Raw genomic sequence first — 23,452 nt, 5'->3', positions numbered from 1 at the left:
GAAGAATCAGCTTCAGCAGCAATAGCCCAAGCTGATTCCTATGAGGTGAAGGTCAGACATGGCTCCACCCTTCAACCTTTTTACCAATTCTAACACCATCTGTTTCTCTCATGGCACTCTCTACTTCTCTGCTGGGTTTGATAATTCATTACAATAGCCACACAGAACTCACAAACCCTACTCATGATTATGGGGTGTATTGAGGAAATAATAGTTTACAATTCAGGATCAGGAGATACTCAGGATACAGTTATTTGATCTCCTCAGCCCTGCCTGCAGGCAAGCGTCTCTCTGGTTCCTTCGCCTCTGCCCTACTCACACAAGTATTACAAAGCTCTTTTAACTCCACCCACAAGTGCCTAGAGGTGCCCCACTCCATCAGCAGGCCTCCTGCCTGAAGGTACTCAACTGTGATCCAGGAATCCCACCACTTTGTCTCCTGCCAGTCTTCTGGTTCTGCTACCTCTGCTGCCACCATTTCTTTGCTGCTGCTTCTCGCTGTGTTTCACTGTCTCTGGTATTACAGCTCTCTCTCTCTGTCTCTCAGATCTAGGAGGTTCTTGGCACAGTAATCTCAGGTCCAAAGGATGCACTCCACTTCTGGCTCTTCTTTCTTGGTGGTGGTGAAATCCTCCCTTCTTGCCTTTGGGATTTTAAGCCTAGCAGGATGGCAAAACTGACCAATACCTTCGTTAGAGTTCCATATAATTTATTTGGATAGTACCACCTCACAAGGGTGTCATGTACCTAATTTACATTGTTAGCAAGCTATCCAATCCCCCCGGGGTGCCACAAACACATCATTTACATAGTCACACTCAGTCATTAAGTAACTGCATCACAAAACGACATTCTTCCTGCCCACCATTTCTTTTTTTTTCTAATAATATCTCACTGTATTTCTGGTGAAAGTTTACGCAGCAGATTAGGTTCTCATTTAGCAACTTCTACACAAATTGTTCAGTGATGTTGGTTACATTTTTCACAATGTGTCAACATTCTATTACTTCCATTCTGTTTCCAGTAATTTAGTTTCCCTGCCCCCTTACCTTTCCGTCTTTGCTTTAGAGTAATTGTTGACAATTTGGTATCATATTGACGATTTTTTAAAGGAGCACAGTACTCATGGGTGATATTCTTTATTTTATGAGCTGATTTGTTTTTTAGCTACAAGGTGGCCTCAGGGAGAGAGTCTCAGGGAGTCCTCTAGTCTCAACTGGTCTAGTATGTCTGAACTTTTTAAGAATTTGAGTTCTGTTCCACATTTTTCTCCCATTCTATCAGGATCCATCTATTGTGGCGGTAGCCAAGCACCATCTAGTTCTTCTGGTCTCAGGGTAGATAAGGCTGTGGGTCGTGTAGACTATTAATCTTGTAGACTACTTTCTTCTCTGAGTCTTTTGTTTCCTTCTTTATCTTTTGCTCCGAACGAGTAGAGACGGATAGCTGTGTCTTAGATGGATGCTTGCAAGTTTTTAAGATGCCAGAGACTACTTACCAAACTAGGGTGTAGAACACACACTTTATGAACTATATTGTGCCAATTGACTGAGTTGTCCCACTAGGCTATAGCCTTAATCCTTCAAACCCAGAAAACCAGTCCCTTGAGGTGTTTTGTTACGTCTAAGAAGTATCTGTAACTGTGCCCCCATGTGCTTTATTATTTATATGAATATATATGTATGCAAACACATACATGTCTATACATATAAATACAGCTACAACTATATGTATATATACATGTATAAACATACATTCCCATCATTTCTGCTGCTCTTCATTCATTTACGTGAATCCAAATTTTCATTTGGTATCATTTATTGCCTGAAGGACTTCTGGAACCTTTTTTTCCTTCTTTTTTTAAGTGCAGGTCTGTTGAATATTCTCAGCTTTTGTTTATCTGAAAAAGTCTTTATTTTGCCTTCAATGTGGAAAGATAGTCTGGCTGGCCAAAAATAGGTCGACAGTTTTTTTTTTTTTTCAGTACTTTAAAGAGGTCATTCTATTGCCTTCAAGACTGAGAAGTTTCTGACAAGAGGCCTTCCTGGTTCTTATCTTTGTTCCTCTGCGTGTAATGTGTCTTTTTCTCTGATTGCTTGTAAGATACTTATCACTGTTTTTCAGTAATTTGATTATGATTTGCCCTGGTGTAGTTTTCTTTATGTTTATTTTGTTCGGGATTTGCTGAAAGCTTCTTGGATCTCTAGGTTTAGAGTTTTTATCAAATTTAGAAAAATTTTATTGATTCAAATTTTTTTTTTTTTCTGTTTCTTTTCTCTCTTGTCTCCTGAAACACCAATTCCATGTGTGTAAGGTCACTTGACTTTGTCACACAGGTCATTGATGTGCTCTTCATTTTTTTTCTCTTTATGCTTCATTTTGGATAGTTTCTGTTGTTATGTGTTCAAGTGCACTGAATGTTTTTCTTCTGTAGTATGTAGTGTTGTTAATACCATCCAGTTAAATTTCTTCTTTTTTTTAAATTGTACTTTAGGTGAAGGTTTACAGAATAAACTAATTTCTCATCAAATGGTACACACATTGTTCTAGGACATTGGTTAACAACCCCACAATATGTCAACACTCTCCCTTCTCAACCCTGGGTTCCATATTACCAGCTTTCCTGTTCCCTCCTGCCTTCCAGTCCCTGCCCCAGGGCTGGTGTGCCCCTTTAGTCTTGTTTTGTTCCATGAGTCTGTTCAATCTTTGGCTGAAGGGTGAGCCTCAGGAGTGATCTCATTACTGATCTGAAAGGGTATCCAGGGGGCATACTCTCAGGGTTTCTCCAGCCTCTGTCAGGCCAGCAAGCCTGGTCTTTCTTTTTGAGTTAGAATTTTGTTCTACATTTTTCTCCAGCTCTATCGGGGGCCCTTTATTGTGATGCCTGTCAGATGAGTCGGTGGTGGTAGCCGGGCACCATCTTGTTGTACTGGACTCAGTCTACCATACAGTTAAATTTCATTTTATATGTTGTATTTTTAACTGTAGAAGTTCCGTTTAGGTCTTCTTTATATTTTACATTTCTCTTTTCCCTATGTTCACATTTTCTTTTACGTTCTTGGGCATGTTTAGAAGATTTTTAATAAGTGTTTTAAGATCCCTGTCTGTTTATCCTGTCATTGTTAAGGTGAGACATATTTGGGTCTGTTTCTATTGACTGATTTTTCTCTTTGTGATGGGTCTTATTTTTCTTTTGTTTTTTCTGATGCTGAGAGGGATAAGATGATGTGTAAAATACCACTGAAGGGAAAAAGATTTACTGGGTTCCACTGTGGTAGTAAAAATATGGACACAAATTTCTCTCTCATTGAATTTAGGTTGACCTTGGTAATTTTCTTGACTAAAATAATGCTGCAGGACGAACATTCCAAGACTTTTGAGGCTAGGTCAAGTCAGCTCCAACTCATAACATTCTTATGTGTAACAGAATGAAACACTGCTGAGTCCTGTGCTATCCTCACAATTGTATATTTGAACCCATTGTTGTACCTATTATATATATTTATGTTCTGCCTGGTCCTGCGCCATGCTCACAATCATTGTTATGCTTGAGCCCATTGTTGCAGCCACTGTGTCAATCCACCTCATTGAGGGTCTTCTTCTTTTCTGCTGACCCTGTACGTTACCAAGCATGATGTCCTTCTCCAGAGACTGATCCCTCCTGACAACATGTCCAAAGCATGTAAGATGCAGTCTCGCCATCCTTGCTTCTAAGGAGCATTCTGGTTGTACTTCTTCCAAGACAGATTTGTTTGCTCTTTTGGCCATCCATAGTGTATTCAATATTCTTTGCCAACACCACAATTCAAAGCATCAATTCTTCTTCAGCCTTCCTTATTCATTGTCCAGCTTTCACATGCATAAAATGCGATTGAAAATACCATGGCTTGAGTCGGGCTCACTTTAGTCTTCAAAATCTTTGCTTTTCAACACTTTAAAGAGGTCCTTTGCAGCAGATTTGCCCAATGCAATGCACCTTTCAATTTCTTGACTACTGCTTGCATGGGTATTGATTGTAGATCCAAGTAACATGAAATCCTTGACAACTTCAGTCTTTTCTCCCTTTATTATGATGTTGCTCATTGGTCGAGTTGCGAGGACTTTTATGTTGCAGTGTAATCCATACTGAAGGCTGTGGTCTTTGATCTTCATCAATAAGTGCTTCAAGTCCTGTTTGGTCTTCTTCTTTGGTCTTCCTTATTCATTGTCCAGCCTTGTGAGACAAGTCAGTCAAATGGTACAATATAATTCATAAAGTGAGAGTCAGAGAGGTTAATTGGCTTGCTGAAGGTCACACAGTAAGTGAGTTGTCAGGGATTTGAACCCTCTGAAGTGAGGGCTCAAGCCGTCTCAGCAAAAAGAAGTAAGAGACGTTTTTATGGCTTGATGAAGCTCTCTATCCCATTACTTTTTGATTGAAAGGGTGAGCACATTTGTATAAGGATCAGGCCTCCTGAGAACGAAAGCTTGACCCCTTCATTCCTGAGTTGTGATGTCACTAAAAACCAAAAATTAAGCCAGTCACCATGGAGTTGATTATGACTCATAGCAACTATATGTGTGTCAGGGTAGAACTGTTTTCCACAGGAGTTTCGATGGCTGATTTTTCAGAAGTAGATTGCCAGGCCTTTCTTCTGAGGTGCCTCTGGGTGGACTCAAGCCTCCAACCTTTCTGTTAGCACTTAACTGTTTGCACCACCCAGGGACCCAGCTTCTCCCCACCCCTTCCCATGCAACTCACTCTGCAATTAGTGAGGTTATCAGGGCTGCTGAACTAAACTCTATAGACTGGGCTGTGGCTCAGTCATCCCTCTGGTTTGGTCATCATGGAAAAACTTGTCATGAGAACTTAAACTAAGTAATTATAATTTGAGGCACCCAAACACGGACCTTGGAAGGTTGAGTGTGAGCTCTTCTTTCCTTGAAGATCCACTTTGTTCCATGCAGGGACCTGGACCAATAGTGGCTATATTGCAGCAGTGGGCTGTTTCTACCTGCCCTTGGGAAGTGGAATTGACTATATGAAAGGAACCCAACTCTGGGGATTTTCAATAATTTGTGGGTGAGATGGAGAGAGGCTTAAGCAAACTGGATATCTTTCCCTTTTACTAATGTCCCCTGAAAATTAGACACTAAGGCAGATGTTTTGCATTTGTGAAATTACCTTTTAGAAGTCTTGCTTCCCTAACTATCCAGAAAATGTGAAATTGGCTTGGATTTGTTTTCACTGAAACATACAGTGATTGTGAAGAGAAACAAAAATTACAAGATAGAAGAGATGGTGCTCACCTGTTTTATTTTCTTTCAGAATACGTACTTCGAAAAAAGGAGGGGACTGTAATTAATACTGTTTCCTCTCATAAGCTGAAAAAGCATTTGAAATGTACTCAATCTTTAGACATGTGCATGGTTTTTCTGAAATTTCTATGTGGATACTTTAAGCAGGCTAAGTTGAACACTTTAAAGTACCTAGACAAACAAAAACTATTATTTAGTGGGCTTCGATTTGCAAACAAACTCCCTATTTGTTGGATTACCTGTAAAATTATCTCCTGCTTTTTCACTTCAAACATGAACGAAACAAATCTAAAGTATAGGCTCTTTCCTGATGGCAAAGGAATATGGGTAATCGAAATGTCTAATGACGAGAAACTGGAAATTGGCCAAATAAACTGTGATACATCCATGAAATGAAATCTTATTCTGCTATTAAAATTTACATTGGAGATGTGTGAAAAGAATATGAAAAAATGTTTATAATATAATATTAGTTAAAAAGAACCAGTTCAACAGAGTACATGCATTGTAAATCTGCTTTTACTGAAATATGTGCAAACTGTACAAGAAAACGTCTAATAGATGAACAACAAAATATTAGTAGAAGCTCTCAGGGAATAGAATTCTAGATATTAAAAATTTTTTTGCTAATCTCTACTTCCTAATTTGTCTACAAAATATGTATTTCATTTAAAATGACAGGAAAAGTTATTAATCATTTTAAAAAGTGCAGGTGGGTGGAACAGGGTCGGATCAATATCATTCATAACTATGAGCAAGCTCTACAGTTCTAGGATAGTCATTTTCCACTAAAAGGCTAAAAGCCTAGGTAGGTGCTTGGGGTAGTGTAAAGAGGAAGTATTGGTTATTTCAACCCAGTAGGGCAGGTCACAAGCTTCTTTCACAGAACAGAGCTATGCTGTTCAACATGGTAGCCATGGCCACTGTGGCTACCGAGCCCTTGAAATGCAGCTAGTCTGAACTGAGTTGTACTGTGGCTATAAATACACACTGGATTTCAAAGATTTAATAATAAAAAAAGAGTAAAATATCATATTTTCTATTGTTTATGTATCAAAATTATAATATTTATATATACTGGTTAAATAAAATATATTATTAAGGTTTATTTCACCTGTTTCTTTTTACTTTGTTTAATGTGGCTATGAGATTTTTAAAAATTACATATGTAGCTTGTATTATGTTTCTATTGGACAGTGCTGGAGCTAAAGAGGAAACTCAGCTTTAATATTCTACGACTCTTTGTGAACCATGAAGGATTTTTAGGAAGTTGTGCTAAGTACTTGAGATGTTAATATAGAATTGAAATAATGTGAATCAATTTCAGGTTTAAAGAAATAATGCCTACTTTTAAAACCTGAAACAAGACACTTAATGATGTCCTATAGTAGCAAAGTATAAATAAATAAGGAACAACGTGACTAGAACTGCTCTTAAAATATATTTTGTTTTCCAAGTTGGAAGCCTAATGTTTTCAAAAACAATGCACTTAATATTTTCCCCATGACTCATCATTTGAGAAATTCAATTAAAAATACATTTTTGATAAACTTATTTATCAAAATAGAAATGAAGATACCTAGAGTCAGAGCTTTGCCCATTTTGCCTCTGAATTACGCAGTGCCTCCAAAATGAAGAGTGTAGGGACACAAACTGGACAGTGATCGGATGCCAAGAGAGGGATGGCAATATGGAGAATACCCATGATCTTCCAAGCATAACACTTCGTATATCCCTAAGAAATCAGCTTTCTGTCCTCTCTAACCCCAGGGCCAGAATGTGGAATTTTATAAGATTGAAGGCTTATACAGGGTATACCTGGTTACCCAAATCTATGGAAGGAAACTGTAGAGATTTCCTGATTGTTTTAATCATCAAGGCAACCAGTCAGAGCACCCTGGTTCCGAATACACCTCACAGTCAGGTCTAAAGTTTTATAATGCTATGATTTTATACAAAAAAGGCAGCAAAACTTGGTGTGTGTGTCCCTGAACAGCCTCCACTGTCATAAAATGGGCAAATGTTATGACCAAAAAGACATGTTTGCTCCATATGTACGGTACACAGAACTGACACTTCCTACTGACAATGCTCTCGATTAAAGCAAAACAGATAGCAGTAAAACCACAAACACGTTTCCCACTGGTAGTCTTCTTAATTAAAAGTGATAAAAACAAAGCCAAGTGATTTTCCATTTTGAATGAGCCTGAGTGGTTGGGAAGTCCAAATGCACCTGTATCAGGAGATCACATTTCGATAGTTTCGTTCAGAAGGATCAGGAACTCTATTCGGTTAAGTCTCCTTTTGAGCGATAACATTGAATTAGAAAAGTTCATTTCACAAAATGAAAACATCGCTGGTAAAAATCATTTGCTGCTTGATTTTTAAATGGTGCTTTTACGTATTTTAATTCATTGTGTGTGTGTGAGAGGATTAATACCAAAATGTAGTGTCTCCTATCATAATTAAATTGTTATCATAATTAAATTGAAATTTACTTTCGACAAAATTCAGAGCAAAAATTTCAGGTTTTTAAAGAAAATATATTGTGATATAATAAGCTTGGGCTCGATCCTTGACATAAAAAAATGGATTTAACAAAAGGAACACTTTTTTTTTTTTTTCATGAAATTAAGTGAAAGGTAGGCTTTCTGCGATCTTTTAGGCTAGATACAAGGAAGAAAAAAAGGACTCGGTCTATTCTCTTTAAGGCATCAGAGAGCAGGCAATTGAAAGTTCCTTGTGAAAGTGATTTCTTTTTTTTCAAGGGCTCTTGAGGGTTCACATTGGAACATCAGTAACCTTGTTTTTACTGAGTTTGTATGAGCCACCCTTAACTGTTCTCTGTGTTGCGATAAAAATGCTCCAGAAATTATAGGTACTAAGTTTCCAGGACTAATAAGCATCATTCCTTAAACATCCAGAGGCTGCTCTTTTTGACAACATAGGCTTAATGTAGGTTTTGCACTGAACCTACATAACTACCAGCACCCTCACCTCATACTGTGGTCCAAAGTGCAGTGTTAAGTATTTGTACATTATAAAATCGCTTGTAGGCAGTTCTAGTGAATTATTTTTATAGAGTGGAGGCTTGGAAATTCCAGACAATGTCGCACAGCCTCAACAAACTACGTACAGACAACTGGCAAGAATGAGGAATTCCTGGGGGTATATATACACCCCTAAACAAACAAATAAACAAACAAACCCACCACCATGGCGTCGATTCCTACTCATAGCGACCTTATAGGACAGAACAGAACTGCCCATAGGGTTTTAAGGCGTGCCTGGGGGATTCGGACTGCCGACCTTTTGATTAGCGGCCGCAGCTCTTAACCACTGTGCTACCAGGGTTTCCATATATGTAGACCACCATTCTAGAAAGTGGGAATTCTTTACAATTTGTTTTTAATATTTTCTGTATTTAAAAAAAAAATCTTTTACCATCGGTCTGTGATACATCGAAGGAAGCCTGGTGGCACAGCAGTTAAGCACGGAGTTGCTAACTGAAAGGTTGGTGGTTTGATCCCGCTCAGCGGCTCCAAGGGAGAAAGACCTAGCTAGCTATTTGCTTCCTCAAAGATTACACCCAGGAAAACCCTGTGGGGTAGCTCTCTAGATATTCATAAGACTCTTTCTTTTTCTTTGAAGTCCATTAAATTTATTAGATTATGCCTGCACATGAACAAATATGTATTTGTGCTGGGAAGTCCCTGAGTGATGCAAACGGTTCATGTGTTAGGTTGCTAACTGAAAGTTTGGAGGTGTGAGGCTGCCCAGAGGCACCTCAGAAGAAAGGTCTAGAGATCTGAAAACTCAGCTACTGAAAACCCTATGGAGCACAGTTCTACTCTGACACACGTGCAATAGACATGAGTCAGAAATGACGGCAACTGTTTTTGTTTTTGCTTATGTTTATTGGAATACTGTGTATCCTTCAATTCTATAGATTCAACTCTTCTTTTATTTCAGGAGTTTTTTGGACATATATTTGAATTTTTTTCTGTTCCATTTGTTCTGTTCTAAGTTTTAGAAACACATGTTACACCTGTTGGATTTCCTTCTGTGTTCTGCATTTACAATCTTCTCTTTGGTTTATTCTTTTCTACTTCGTTTTGCTCATTTTCTCAAGATGTCTTGACTCTATGTGCAGGATTGGCAGCATTGCTGTTTCCGTAAGCCTTTATTTCTGTAATAATTGTATTTTTGCTTTTACTTCTATCCCAAGATCTTCCAGCTAAAATTTTTTAAATTTTATGTTGTCTTAACCTTTTTTCAAGACTTTCTAAGTTTAGGCTCTTGATTCATAGAGGGTATTTTATTCATTAAGTTTTGTGAACTCACAGGCTATCCTTTGGTTTTGTGAACTCACAGGCTATCCTTTGGTCAAATTTTTATGTGCTCTATGGCAATAAAAATATTTTTGGTGGGTGATATTTTTGCAATTTTTATTTGCTCTGTACATTTTGTTCCTTATTTGTGTAGCACTTTTTTTGTGTAAATATTATGCTAATTATGCTCGTGAAAAGACTTCACCAAAAGAGTAAAAAGAGAACCTACGGACTGGGAAAAAAATTTAGCTATGACAAATACAACAAAGGTCTAATCTCTAAAATCTACAGGAAACTCCAACACCTCTACAACAAAGGGACAAATAATCCAATTAAAAAATGGCAAAGGAAATGAACAAATGGCTATGATTCAGATCACTAGCCATTAGAGAAATGCAAATCAAACCACAATGAGCTACCATCTCACCCTGACATCACTGAAACAAATCAAAAAAACAGAAAATGACAGATGTTAGGCTGCAGGGAGATTGGAACTCTTATTCATTGCTGGTGGGAATGCAAAATGGTAAATCACTTTGGAAAAAAATATGGCACTTCCTTAGAAAGCTAGAAATAGAAATACCGTATGATCCACCAATCCCACTCCTAGGAATATATCCTAGAGAAATAAGAGCTGTCAAGTGAATAGACATATGCACACCCATATTCATTGCAGCGTTGTTCACAATAGCAAAAAGATGGAAACAACCTAGATGCCCATCAACAGATGAATGGATAAACAAACTATGGTATATATACACAATTGAGTACTACACAACAATAAAGAAAAACGGTGAAAATGCAAAACATCTCACAACATCGATGAACCTGGAGGGCATTATGCTGAGTGAAATAAGTCAATCACACAAAGACAAATATTGTATGAGGCCACTACTGTATAAACGCATGAAAAGGTTTACACACAAAAAGAAACAATCTGATGGTTATGAGGGAGGGGAGGAGTAGGGCTGGAAAAACACTAAATAGACAACAGGGAAGTGGTAACTTTGGTGAAGGGTAAGACAGTACATAATACTGGGGAAGCCGGCACATCTTGTCCAAGGCAAGGTAATGGAAGGTCATTAGACACATCCAAACTCCCTGAGCGACCAAATTACTAGGCTGAGGGCTGTGGGGACCATGGTCTGGGGAACATCTAGCTGAATTGGCATAACATAGTTCATAAAGAAAATGTTCTATGTTCTACTTTGGTGAGTAGCATCTGGGGTTGTAAAAGCTTGTGAGTGGCCATCTAAGATACTCTACTGGTTTCACCCTGCTGGGAGCAAGGGAGAATGAAGAAAACCAAAGACAGAAGGGAAAGATTAGTCCGGAGGACTAATGGACCACAACTGCCACAGCCTTCACCAGACTGAGTCCAGCACAACCAGATGGTGCCTGGTTACCACTGACTGCTCTGACAGAGATCACAATAGATGGTCCTGAACAGAGCTGGAGAAAAATGTAGAACAAAATTCTATCTCTCTCTCACACACACACAAGAAGACCAGACTTACTGGTCTGACAGAGACAAGAGAAACCTTGAAAAGTATGGACCCCGGACACCTTTATAACTCAGTAATGAAGTCACTCCTGAGGTTCACCTTTCAGCCAAAGATTAGGCCCATAAAACAAAATGAGACCAAATGGGCACACCAGTCCAGGGGCAAGGATGAGAAGGAGGAAAGCTGGTAATGGGGAACCCAAGGTCGAGAAGGGAAGAGTGTTGACATGTCATGGGGTTGGCAACCAATGTCACAAAACAATGTATGTATTAATTGTTTAATGAGAACCTTGTTTGCTTTGTAAACATTCATCTAAAGTACAATTGAAAAAAAACACCATGCTAATTCCTTTTTTATAATGAAGGGATTTTCTCTAGATGTGGCAAGATAATATATAAGAATATAGGAGGGACCAGAGAAGTGATCTGGGATGGTAGGAAGACTTTTCAGTTCATAGCAGGGTCCCAAATCACACAAGATTGTGTGTGCGTACGTGTGCACACACACATATAAATATGTTAATCGGGTAGTCGATCCACGACATCTTCACCCATCCATACCACAGATATTCTTGTGCACCTATTTTGTGTAGGCACTGTTCTAGGTTTCAGGAATACAGCGATAAATAAAACAGAAAAATATCCGTCTTCATGGTGTTTGCTCTGTAAAGAATAAAGATTGACAGCTTCAGGCTGCTTAGTATTCACCGTTTCGCCTCTAGTCTAAGGAGAGGTGGCTTGTCCATACATGTCCTCATGTATCACTATGACTCCTGCCACTACAGGGTCTCTTATGGGGTGGGGTTCCAGGAAATCCTTGTTCTCTGCATGTTTTGCCACCGGCTTTGGAGAGCTCTGCCTTCTCAGCTTGTGATCTTCTCTCAGCATCTTCCCTCTGTCTCATGCAATAGTCACTGTATTTGACAATACTTCTTCATGTATATTATGATTCAGGTTAATGAGGCTTTTTTTTTTTTAATCATCATCATAAATGGGAATGTCTATTGCTAATTTTCCATGTTGCTTTTGGTAGAGTTCCAGAGAGCAGTGCAGGGATTGAGATGTCTTTAGGATCCTGAAACTGAATACCCCAACCTCTCCCTTTTAAAATGAAGGAACTTGAGCCTAGAGAGGTTCAGTGCTTTTCTTGAGGTCTCATACATAATTTATTATAAAAATCCAATCCTAGAACCCAAGTTTCTGGACTCTCAGCTTGATGTCCTTCCCATTATATTTTATTTTTCTGTGAAAGAGATATAAGTATCGAGTATAAGATATAAGTATCAAGTATAAGTATTAGGGATTTATTTAGAAAAACATCTTTCTCCCTCTTCTTACATTAAAAACATGTGCTCTTATTTATCCTGATTTCCCTCTATTAATTACTGCAATTTCCAAGCCTGCTTTCAGGTCAATGAATGCATTGTACCAGAGACTGAGTAGCATCAGTGAATTGAGGCTGTAAACTTAGAAAAGAATAAAAGCAGGTCATCGTTAAAATTATAGCCCTATATTTACTGTTGTTACCTAGAAAATTTCTTCTTTATCGTGAGTTATGTTGTACATTTCACATATTTAAGTGTTCTAGGTGATTTCAAAAAGCTGTAAGGAAGGTAGTAAAAAAGAAAGAATTGATCCAAAATGCTTTAAAGTTACAAATTTTTCCCAAAGTAGTAGAGCTGTTAATGCAATTCAACAATGTTTATTGCATATAAGGTAGAACTGAGGTCTCGGTTATCTGACAACAAAGCTACCAGCCCTTTAATCCACCATAATTTCCCTAGAAAGATTTTCCTAAAGATTTATTTTACTTTCTTGCCTCTCCCCCTTACTTTTACTGCTCTTCTTTCTTTTTCCTTTCCCCTACTACTAGCAGTAAACTTGGGGAAAACAAGGATGGAAAACACACAGAGTCTTTTTGACTTCAGCCTAGTGAGGAGGAAAACAGGTAAAACATCTAACCTACAAGATGATAGCAGTTCCTGGGTAGTGTAAATGGTTAACATGCTCAGTTGCTAACCAAAAGGTTGGAGGCTTGAGTCCATTCAGAGGTGCCTCAGAAGAAAGGCCTGGCCATTTGCTTCCCAAAAGTCAGCCATTGAAAACCCTATGGAGCAGTTTTACTGTGATACACAGGGAGTCGCCATGAGTTAGAATTGACTCAATGACGATTGGTAACCTTGTCATGTTCGATGAAGTAGCTGTCCCAGCTCAAGACATGTTTAAAAGTAATATATGCTAGGTACTGTGCTAAATGCTTTCCACATATCGGTTTTATTTAATCTTCATAACAACTTTGTGAGGTATATGTTTTTATTTTCTCTTTACCCCCATAAATAAGGAAACAGAGTTCCAGAAGACAGATCTGCCTAAGTGAGTAATAAAGAATTTTGTTCATCAATTTAAGTTTGGCTTCTACTCATGTCTGGCTTAATGGTGAGCTCTCAAAGGTATCTAACTGTCAAATAAATGGATAAATCAAGGTATCATTGACTTCAAAGTCTATGCTCTTAATACTGTCAATAAAATGAAACATTTGTTGGCTTAACCAACTATCCAAACTCACTGAATAGGGATCTGTGGTTGTTTCCAGGCCTAACAGTCTAGTTTCTAAGAAATTTGAAATAATTAATGATAGAAATAAATACATATACCCCTTAGATTCAACATGTATCTTATGGTGAAATTAAATGAAAGCAAAATTTCTTTCTTGCTTACTTGCTTTTTCATTTCTATCTTCCTACCTACCTACCTACCTACCCATCTATCTATCTACCTATCCATCCGTCCGTCCACTCACCTACCCATCGATCCATCCATCCACCCATCTAATCTATCTATGTACCTACCTATCCTGAATCGGTTTTGAGTTGCTTTCATGACATGAAAAACAGAGATTTCCTTTTATTTTATCAGAAAGGTCTCCAGTAGATTTTCTAAAGACTTACATACTTAAAATTGCCAGGTAAGCGCATTCAGCTATATTATCGCAGAGGCTTCCTTTGAAATATACCAACTTATATTTAAAGTTATTTTAAGTAATATCCTTATTCTTCAGTTGTTTTAGTTGGCATAAAGCTGGCAGGAAGAAAAACAGCTCTGTTAGGCAATTCTGTTTCAGGGACTAGCTTTACTTTTATTTCAAAAATGACTTTTAAAATAAGCATTCCTTAAATATGAAGACATTCAGTGTTAATGCTGGAAATTTTTAAGTTATTTATTGCATTTTAAGTGAAAGTTTACAAATCAAGTCAGTCTCTCATACAAAAACTTACACACTCCTTGCTATGTACTCCTAGCTGCCCTTTCCCTAATGAGACAGCACACTCCTCCTTTCCACCCTGTATTGCCTGTGTCCATTCAGTCAGCTCCTGTCCCCCTCTGCCTTCTCATCTTGCTTCCAGACGGGAGCTGCCCACACAGTCTTATGTGTCTACTTGAGCCAACAAGCTCACTCCTCATCAGTATCATTTTCTGTCCTGTAGTCCAGTCTAATCCCTGTTTGAAGAGTTGGCTTTGGGAATGGTTCCAGTCTTGGGCTAACAGAGGGTCTGGGGACCATGACCTCCAGGGTCCCTTTAGTCTCAGTCAGACCATTAAGTCTTTTTATGAGAATTTGAGGTCTGCACCCCGTTGTTCTGCTCCATCAGGGATTCTCTGTTGTGCTCCCTGTCAGGGCAGTCATCGGTGGTAGCCAGGCACCATCTAGTTCTTCAGTCTCAGGCTGATGGAGTCTCTGGTTTATGTGGCCCAATGGTGCATATTTTATGTATCTTTTTAATAGACCCTAGCTTGGATTAACATTATGTATTACCTCTGGTGCAAGTTTTTGGTGATTTAATATAACTCTTTGGGTCTACACATGAACTGAGTTTGTACAACATACTCTAAACTTCTGATATCATTTCTGTTTCACCCAGCCCACCCCAAACCTGCCTTTTCTTTGGTTTCCTCATCTCATAAAGATCCCCACCAGTTGCTCAAGCAGGACACTTGGAAAATATCTCTGGGAGAATGGCAGTGTATTTGAAGGCATAAAATTAAATGCACAGGATTATAAAAGGAACAAATATACTGAAATATAGTTATCAAAATATTAAAACAAATTTATGATTAGTAGTATATGAGTTTTCTTTATTAACACAGTTAACAACAATATCTAAGATATGGTGTGGTAAACCATATTTTAAGATATCTCCTTCAACAATAACAGGACATGAAAGATCTGTGATTCCTATTGATGACAAAGTTGCAAGGACTCTAATGCAACTGTGGTTTCCTGCCTGTGTTCATAATAGAAGGAAGTGCTGAATTTTAGAAGTTTGTGAAAATAAAAATGTAATTTTTTTTTTCCATCTGGGTTCATGGAGACTCATTATGAAACCTTAGAAAACTAATTAAAGAGATCAGCACACCAGGCAACCTAAAAGGGGTGGGGATAGAGTGGGTGGTTTTGAGCCCAAGGAGGGAGGGATGATTTCTCGTGCAAGGAAAAATCTGAAAGTTGATTGGTCCCTAGAGCAGAACAAGAGGACAAAGACCTCGGAAAGAATATCTAGGAGGATGGATCTTAGGGACTAGGGCTCCCAGCTGTAGTAAAGATCTTCTGTGGTCCATTTGCCATGGCTTGGTTTTTTTTTGGGCAGCAGGTATTTTTTATTTTTGTTTTTTACTGTACTTCAGATGAAGGTTTATAGAACAAAATAGTTTCTCATTAAACAGCACACATATTGTTTTATGACATTGGTTACCAACCCCATGACATGTCAACACTTTCCCTTCTCAACCCTGGGTTCCCTATTACCAGCTTTTCTGTCCCCTCCTACCTTCGAGTCTTTGCCCCAGGGCTGATGTGCTCCTTTAGTCTCGTTTTGTTTTATGGGCCTGGACAGCAGGTATTTTAGTGGTATGGACTGGAGTGTAGGGGGTATAAATCAGTGTTTTGATCTGAATAAAGTACCAGTTACCAGTTGCTTTTTGAGTCAATTCTGACTCATAGTGACTCCATGTGTGTCAGAGTAGAACTGTGCTCTATAGGGTTTTCAGGGGATGGTTTTTCAGAAGTAGATCACTAAGCCTTTTTTTGTAAGGTGCCCCTGGTGGACTTGAGCCTCCAAACTTTTGGTTAGCAGCTGACTGTGTTAATCATTTGCACTAGTCAAGAGCTCTGGATAAATTACTGGGCTCCTTTATATGTTCTTGGGTGGGGAAAGGAAGCCATGAAACAGCAGGAAAGAGGCTCAGAGAGCAATTTAAATTATTTTAAAGAAAAGGAAGAATTTCTTACAGACTTCGGTTTTAAAAATGTTTTATACCCACTACTTATCCTTGACTCTTCTTCTTAATCCCCAAGCCCAACCGATGGGCCCATCTTGCTGATCGTACCTTGTGTGCTATACCATCTCTCCCATCACTGTGGTCCAGGCTGAAGTATTCAGACCCCTGCACATGCCCCCTAGCATCCACTCTTGTCACTCACCAAAACATTCTTCATCCCGCAACCAAGAAGACATTTTCAAAGCACACATCTCAAAACCTTAGAATAAAGCCCCAACTTTTTAACCTGGCCTGAAACACCCTCCTGAGCAGGCCTCGGCACACTTTTTCCAGCCTCATTCTGCTTGACTTTGCCCTTAGTTTTCTAGACAGCAGTTCCTAAATGGCATTTGCTACACATGTCTGCTTTAAGGTTCAGAAAATTGGGCCATTTTGTTCTTTTTATTTGCTTAAGGATATTCGAGTACTTTTTTCTTTTAATTTCTTCTACCCCTCACACGGCATCTGCCTTCCCTCGCCTAAAATGTCTTTTTTTTGTGTCTCTAGGGTCCTGACTTTTGTCTTCACAAATATAATCTGCTTTTATTACTGAGTTGATTTTCAAGAGAAATATAATATAGGCCTTGCTCAATTTCTGGGTTGGTTGGATTCTAAAGTTTGTTTGTAAATCTGTTTCCTGGGATTTTAGATACATTTTTCCATAAGGTGGTCAAATTCTCAGGCTGGCCCCCAAAAGCCTGCCTCGCCCTCAAGATAGTGGAACTAGGACCAGCTTGAGTTTTGTGTTCAAAAACTATGAGGAGGCCACAGTCATCACAGGAGAAGGGTGTTAAGTAGGTAAGGTAAATAAATGAATGAAAGATACACAGGCTAGTGAAGAAGATCATACAGAGCGTGGTTAAGTACTATTACAGAGTTGCACAATATGAGATTTGGGCTGTTCAAGCTTTCCAGAGAAAATGACACTAAAACTGAGACTCAAACGACAGAAATTATCTGTTCACAGAAAAAGGACATTTTAGGCAGCAGGAACAGCTAGTGCAAAAGAATGGAGTCAAGGGAAAGCATGGTATGTTTGGGGAACTGCAGTCAGTTGAGCACAGGCTAGAGGGCAGAGTTCAAGAAGGGAAGTGAAGAGAGATGAAACGGGTCCCGGCCACAAGTCTGTCCCAATAAGTGGCATGTTGTCTACTTATTCAGCATGTTGTAATTCTTCCCTCCCTTCCTTCATTTCATCATAATCATCTTCTTCTCTCTTTTTTTTAAATACTATTTTATTGTGTTTTTGGTGAAGGTTTACACAGCAGTTTAGGTTCTCATTCAACAATTTCTACACAAATTTTCAGTGACATTGGATATACTCTTCACAATATGTGAACATTCTCATTATTTCTATTCTGGTTGTTACATTTCCTTCCTTCATTTCTAAACCAGACCGAACCAAAACCGTTGCCGTTGAGTCGATTCCAACTCATAGCCACCCTATAGGACAGAATAGAACTGCCCCATAGGGTTTCCAAGGAGCACCTGGTGGATTCCAACTGCCGACCTTTTGGTTAGCAGCTGTAGGACTTAACCACTATGCCACCAGGGTTTCCTCTAAACAAGACATTCTCAAAAAATTCTGTTTGAAAATTTCCCAATAACTCCTAAAGCAATTGCAGAAGGGATCTTTACTGAAGGATTGTGGAGCCCTAAGCCGTGGGCATTTTTATGTGTGATGTTTCTAAGTTCCATTTTAACTTAGTCTTTCTTACTTACTCTTGACTTTTCTGTGCAGAGGTTCAAACTTGAGCGCCCCTAAGAATTACCAAGGCTACTTGTTTGAAATGCATATTCTCAGGCTCCATTCTCAGTGTTCAGATTCCACTGATTTGGAGTAACATCTGGAAATTTAGACTTTTAACAGGCCCACAGGTAATGTGGACATAGTTGGTCCTGGGGCCACACTCTGAGAAATAACATTCTGGCATCCCAGGCAGGGCTGACTTTAGCTTAAATTGTAAAGTGAGTCAGGTTTTTTTGTGTACTCCCTACCCTCCTCCCACATTCCTGGTATCTGCAAGCTGCCTTGGGGTTACTTGAAGCTTTAATGGGGCTCCTCTGACCTAAGTGCTCAGTCCCTTTCCTCTATCATCCAAATATACCATCCTGTAAAAATCACAGAATGCTTGTAGAACATTAGAAATCGGTAAAACTTGTAATATGGGTAAAAGTGAGGCATTGTCCAAATTCACTTCCCTCTGTTATGGACAGAATTGTGTGTGCCAAAAACATATGTTGAAGTCCTAAATCCCAGTACACTGTGAAAGTGACCTTTTTTGGAAATAGGGTCTTTGAAGATGTTATCAGCTAACATGAGGTCTTACAGGAGTAGCCACCACCATCAGTTGCCATTGCATTGATTCCAACTCGTGGCTGCCCCATATGTGTCAGAGTAGAACAGGTTTTCAATGGCTGATTTTTCTAAAGTAGACTTCCAGGCTGTTATGCATTGAATTGTGTCCCCCCAAAACATTATCAACTTGGCTAAGTCATGATTCCCGGTATTGTGTGATTGTTCACCATTTTGTTATCTGATGCGATTTTCCTATGAGTTGTAAATCCTACCTCTATGATGTTAACGAGGCAGGATTAGAGGCAGTTATGTTAACAAGGCAGAACTCAATCTACAAGATTAGATTGTGTTTTAAATTAATCTCTTTTGAGATATAAGAGAAGTGAGGAGAGAGACAGCCAGGAACCTCATACCAGCAAGAAACAAGAGCTAGGAGAATAGTGTGTCCTTTGGACCCAGGGTCCCTGTGCCGAGAAGCTCCTAGTCCAGGGGAAGATTGATGACAAAGACCTTCCTCCACAGCAGACAGAGAGAGCCGACACCCTGAATTTGGACTTCTAGCTTACTTAACAGAATAAACTTCTGTTTCTTGAAGCCATCCTTTTGTGGTATTTCTGTTATAGCAGCACTAGATAACCAAGACACAGGCCTTTCTTCTAAGGTGCCTCAGGGTAGACTCAAATAGTCAACCTTTCAGTTAGCAGCCAAGTACAGTAACCATTTGCACCATCCAGGAATTCTGTACAGAAGTAGAATCAATCTTAATGCAATTGGAGTGACTCCTTATTAAAGAGAAGAAGAGACACAGAGAGACAGAGGAAGGTCACCATATGACACTGCAGCTGCAAGCCAAGGAATGCCTTGAGCTACCAGAAGCTAGGAGAGAGGCATGGAACAGATTCTTCCTCAAAGCCTCATAAGGAATCAACATGGCCAACACCCTGGTCTCAGACTCCCAGACTCCAGAGCTGTGAGACAATACATTTCTGTTCTTATAAACCATCCAGTTTCTGGTGTTTTGTTATAGCAACCCTAGAAAATTAATACACTATTTCAGCTTACTTCTGTAACCCTGAAGTGCAATTGCCCATCCCATTTACTGTGTGTTGAAGCCTATGCGCCACTTCCTTATCTCCTTGCTGTTCCCATCTCCTCTGCTATTAAATTTTGAGGTGACATTCACATGTTGATTTCCAACACACATGAAACATTGTAACTACGTTTGGATAAAACAATCTCAAACTGTTGCCAGTCTTGAGAACTGTACACTTGAAATTTAATATGAATTTTAAATTGATAATAATTACTTTTCCCTCTCCTTTTGTTCCCTATTGCCAAAAAAAAACAGAAAATTCTCCATCATTTTTCCCTCCAACTTTCCAACTTCTTTGCCAGCCTCAGGTTTTCAGAGCTATTTTTTAAAAGAAGCTTCCTAGATAAAGTGTAGAACTTCATGGCAAGAAAATTCAATGTTTATTTAAAATTTCTCAAACAAATGCATTCAGGTTATTTGCAAAGTCCAATTCCTATGCTTAAAAAAAAAAAAACAGCATGTGATTTAGAAAGGTTTTTTTAGCTTATATGAAAAGATACATTGTGATCCTAATACTTAGAATCAGACCATTTCTTTACTTATACCACATAAACAGATTTTAAGAACTCTATCTTCAACACTCAAATCACCAGTCTATGGAATTGAAATGAAAATTAGGATCAGGTGAAGGTTTATTTATAAGGAAGATTTGATCCAAAACACTGTTAACCTTAAAGCATAAATTCTGTTCTTCCAGCAACTCTTCAGTTTCTTGCTGTCATTAAAGTTGGCCAAAACCAACTGTGTGAAGAACCAGGTCTTTGGAAAGCATTTAGGAAATTACCTTTTGAGTTTGTGTTCCACTAACATACCATGACTAATGACTAAAGGAATTATGATAAGTGTCCAAGTCATTTTATGCCTCCTCTTGGTATGGGAATTCTAGTACAAAGTCCGTTACACTCAGTTTGGTTGCCAACCATGCTCCCACCCAATGAAACTGGGGACCAGGACATGTTGAAGAGTCTAGTAGCATTAACTGTACGTGCCATTGTTAGATCAAACCCTTAGGACTTGTACAGACAAGTCCAGAGGAGTTGCTAAAGAATAAGCTAAAGAGAAGGAGAAAGAATTCATTGAAGACTTTTCTGGCACTCTCCCTGGTATTTTCACATATATTATCACATTTATACTCCTTTATATCCCCCTAGATACAAACTCCCCACCATCCTGGATTCTGACACCCAACAGAAAGAGATTTATTATTTGTTGTCTTTGTTGTTAGCTGCCATCAATTCAGTTCTGACTCAGAGCGACCCTATGTACAACAGAACAAACACTGCCCGGTCCTGTGCCATCTTCACAATGGGTTATGCTTGAACCCCTAGTTGCAGCCACTGTATCAATCCATCTCACTGAGCGTCTTCCGCTTTTCTCCTGACATTCTACTTTACCAAGCATAATGTTCTTCTCCAGGGACTGGTCCCTCCTAATGACTTGTCCAGAGTATGAAAGAGGAAGTCTTGCCATCCTCGCTTCTAAGGAGCATTCTAACAGTACTTCTTCCAAGACAGATCTATTTGTTCTTCTGGCCATCCACAGTGTATATTCAATATTCTTCGCCAGCACCATAATTCAAAAGCATCATTTCTTCTTTGGTCTTCCTTTTTCTTTGTCCAGTTTTGGCATACATACAAGGCTACTGAAAATACCATGGCTTGGGTCAGGGGCATCTTCGTCCTCAAAAGTGACATCTTTGCTTTTTAACACTTTAAAGAGGTCTTTTGCAGCAAATTTGCCCAATGCAATATGTCATTCGAGTTCTTGACTGCTGCTTCCATGGGTGTTGATTGTGGATCCAAGTAAAATGAAATCCTTGAAAACTTCAATCTTTTCTCCGTTTATCATGATGTTGCTTATTTGCTCAGTTGTGAGGATTTCTGTTTTCTTTATGTTGAGGTGTAAACCTTACTGAAGGCTGCAGTCTTTGATCTTCATCAGTGAGCACTTCAAGTCCTCTTCACTTTCAGCAAGCCAGGTTGTATGTCATCTGCATAATAGGTTGTTAATGAGTCTTCCTTCAATCCTGATGCTACTTTCTTCTTCCTACAGTCCACCTTCTTGGATTATTTGCTCAGCATACAGATTGAATAAGTGTGGTGAAAGGATACAACCCTGACACATCATGTAATATAGAAAGGCCTTCACTGGGTACGTATGAATCAGTCAGAAGACCTCTAAACCTATGGATCTGCTGCTGATGTCAAGCTACTCTCCCTGGTTTGTACTTAAGCTCAGCTCTTCTGATGATCTCCTGGTGAAATAAAACTTCCTTAAAGACAGACCCCTTTGGGACCTGCAGAAAATCACTGTGACATTATTTTCATCCTCAAGGCTGTAAGCAAATGAAAAACAGCTCCTTCTCACAAGAGGGCTGGGAGACTTTGATACATAACAGATCTCCAGCTGGCTTTTGAACTGGAATAACTAAACCAACAAGATATTTTAGAAGTGTTTACTTGTTGCATTTCTCAAATTAAGATGAATTTTAGAGACCCATCTCTCAGGGGTATATCCATTTTAATCCTAAATTGGATTAGTACATTTTTTCCCCCAAATTACTGTAATCACAATTATCACCCATAAGGCTAATTTATCAAAATCCTTTCATCAAGAACTAGGATTCTGCTCTATCCCAAATCAAGCCAAGTAAATATAGATGGTGCCAGACCACTAAACAGTGTTTTCTTGGCCTCTAAGGGCAGAGTAAATATCAGTCCTTGAGCCACATATGTGAGTATAAAGTGTGAGTTTTGGAGGGTGGGGCACAGGCACAAGTGCTCACTGGCTGTGGGGCCCAGGCAAGTCACTTGCTCTTCCAGGGAGCCAGTGCCCAGAGTTGTGAGAACTTGAGTAATAAAGCCCTTGAGTCAGAATATGTGGACAATAAAGACTGGCAATAAATTTTCATTGGCTTAAAAATTCCTATAGGACAGGGTGTGTTTGCTCACCTTTGTAGCAGCAATGTTTATCAAATGGCTCTTATCTAATAAGTTCTATATAAACATAGGTTCATCAGAAAAGAAACACCTAAATATGTCTGCAGTCATGTAAATCTAATAAGATTTCCAGGAGGCTTTTTTGTGTCATTGAAATACAGAAATAAACTTCTTCCTAGAAGTTATTACATATGGCTAAAAATTCTAATTGCATTTCTTTAAGCCATAAGTATTGTACTATAATTTTAAAAACTAGTAAAAAAAACTGGTCCTTTGCAAGAATTAATAAAATAGGCAAATATCTGGCAAGATTGGTCAGGAAAAGAAGGGAGAAAGCACAATATATAATTGTACTAGGAATGAAAAAGAGGCCACAATTACAAAAAAAGTAAAAATTTAGAAAAATAACTTAAAAGAATACTATGAGTAGCATTATCCTCATAAATTTTGAAAATTAAGTGAAATTGATGTCTCTGAAAAAATGATCAAGAATAGACATAGAAAAAACTTGAAAAGACAAATAATTAAATGAATCATATCTATCTTCTGTCTATCTCTCATTTGTCCATCCATTCATCCAGCCATCTATCCTTCCCTAGCCCCCAAAATGGCACCAGGCCAAAATGGATCTATAATTTTCCAAACCTTCAAGAAATTGATAATTCCTCTCTA

General features: G+C 38.7%; 1 protein-coding gene across 4 annotated transcripts in view; it reads right to left on the bottom strand.

The window, feature by feature from the left end:
* Nucleotides 1-23,452, bottom strand: part of TSHR (thyroid stimulating hormone receptor) — a 177,574-nt gene that overhangs the window by 94,652 nt on the left and 59,470 nt on the right. The gene's annotated exons all lie outside the window — the stretch shown is intronic.

This window comes from Elephas maximus, chromosome 10 (genome assembly GCF_024166365.1).
Source record: "Elephas maximus indicus isolate mEleMax1 chromosome 10, mEleMax1 primary haplotype, whole genome shotgun sequence".
Lineage (NCBI taxonomy): Eukaryota > Metazoa > Chordata > Mammalia > Proboscidea > Elephantidae > Elephas > Elephas maximus.
Note: the sequence above shows the minus strand (reverse complement) of the source record. Positions and strands in the feature narration are given on the sequence as shown.